Consider the following 2,250-nt stretch of genomic DNA (forward strand, 5'->3'; position numbering starts at 1 on the left):
GGTTTTGAGTGGGGCCCAGAACAAGAGAAGGCTCTGCAGCAGGTCCAGGCTGCTGTGCAAGCTACTCTGCTGCTTGGGCCACATGAGCCAGCAGATCCAGTGGTGCTTGAAGTGTCAATAGCAGACACAGATGCTGTTTGGAGCCTTTGGCAGGGCGCCTATAGGTGAAGCACAGTTACCAAGCCTAAGGATCTTGGAAGGCTAAGCCCTGCCATCCTCTACGAAGATAACTACTCTCCTTTTTGAGAAACAGCTCTTGGTCTTCTACTGTGCCTTAGTAGAGAGCTGAACACAGAACCATGGAGCCACCAATTTACTACCCAGCCTGAGTTGCCATCCTTATGAAATGGAGTGTTAGATATCTGATTCACTCTTAAGCCATAAAGCCAGGCATGCACAGCCAGCAGCATTTCTATCATCAAATGGAAGTGAAAGTATATACACAATTGGGCACGAGACCCAGGTGGTGAGGAGGCACAGAGTAAGTTAAATGAACAAGTAGTCCAAATCCCGCACCAGGTCCCCACTATCTTACTATAGTCCTGCCTTTATACCTTCTCTCTCCCAGCCTGCAGCTATAGCCAATTAGAATGGGGTGTCCCTACAATCAGTTGACAGAGGGAAAGAGAATTGTCAGGCCTTGTTTATAGATGGGTCTGCACAATAGGCAGACACTACCTGAAAGTGGACAGCTTCACAGCACTACAGCCACTTTCTGGGACACCTGAAGGACAGTGGTGAGCAGAAGAAATCCTCCCACAGCCAGAATTTCAAAGCAGTCACCTGGTTTGTTCACTTTACTTGGAAGTAAAAATGGGCGATATCAGCTGTATACCAACTTATGGGCTTGTAGTCAATGGTTTTCCTGGATGAGACATGGAACAAACATGATTGAAAGATTGGTGGCAAGGGAATTTGGGGCAGGGAGTAAGTAGATGAGATCTCTCTGAATGGGTAAATAATGTGAAGATATTTGTGTTTCATGTGAATGCTTCCACCCAAAGGGTGACCTCAGTAGAGGATTTTAATAATCAAGTGGGTAGGATGACCCATTCTGTGAATCACCACCTGTATCAACTCTTACCCTATGCCACCCTCATAATCATCCAATGGGTTCCATGAACAAGAAGTGGCCATGGTGGCAGACATAAGGGAAGTTATGCATGGGGACAGCAACATGAGACTTTCCACTGACCTGGCTACAGCCACTGCTGAAGTGCCCAGTCTGCAAGCAGCAGGCGTAACATGGAAGTCCCTGATGTGGCACCGATTCCCTGGGATGTCACTTACAAGATTCCTGGTGGCAGGCTAGAAAACATTGAACTGCTTCCATCATGGGAGGGGCAGCATTTTGTCCTTACTGGAATACACAGTTACTCTCCATACAGAGATGCCTTTTCTGTATGCAATGCTTCTGCCAAAACTACCCATCCTGAGGATTTATAGAATGCCTCATCCACCATCATGGTTATTCCACATTTAGCGCATTTACTTGCTTCTGATCAAGGAACTCATTTCACAGCAAAATATGGCGTGGCAAGGGGTCGATGCCAGCGAATTCAGTGATCTTACCACATTCCCCACCATCCTAAGCAACTGAAGCTTGATAGAATGGTGGAATTGACATTTGAACACTCAGTTACTATACCAGCCAGCTGGGTCACAATACCTTGCAGGGCTATAGGCATAGAGTTCTTAGATGGCTGTATATCCTCTGAATCAGCATCTACTATAATGGTGCCTGTTTCTCCATAGCCAGGATTTCAAAAGGTCCAGGAACCAATGAGTGGAAATGGGAGTGGCAACACTCCACTATTATCCCTAGTGACCTGCTATGCAAAGTTTTTGCTTCACTGTTCCCTAACTTTCATGCTGTGCTGGCCAGCAAGGTCCTTAGCTCCAGAAGGAGGAATGATTCCACCAGGAAACACAACAATGATACCATTGAACAGGAAGCTGAAAGCTTCCATCTGGCCATGTATTGGGCTCCTCATGCCTCTGAATCAACAGGCAAAGAAGAGGAGTTATGGTGCTAGAATGAGGTGATTGATCCTGACTACCAAGGGGAAATTGGACTAGTTTCCCGTACAATAGAGGCTAAGAAAGGGTATGTCTGGAACACAGGAGAACCCACTTAGAGAGCACATACATTTTAAGTATTACACCATGCCCTGTGATTAAGGTCAATGGAAAATTACTAACACCCAACCCAATCCAGAAGCAGAACTACTAATGGCCCAGACTCTTTAG

The sequence above is a fragment of the Ceratotherium simum genome, chromosome 13 (genome assembly GCF_057802395.1).
Source record: "Ceratotherium simum simum isolate JZ-2026a chromosome 13, ASM5780239v1, whole genome shotgun sequence".
Taxonomy (NCBI): Eukaryota; Metazoa; Chordata; class Mammalia; order Perissodactyla; family Rhinocerotidae; genus Ceratotherium; species Ceratotherium simum.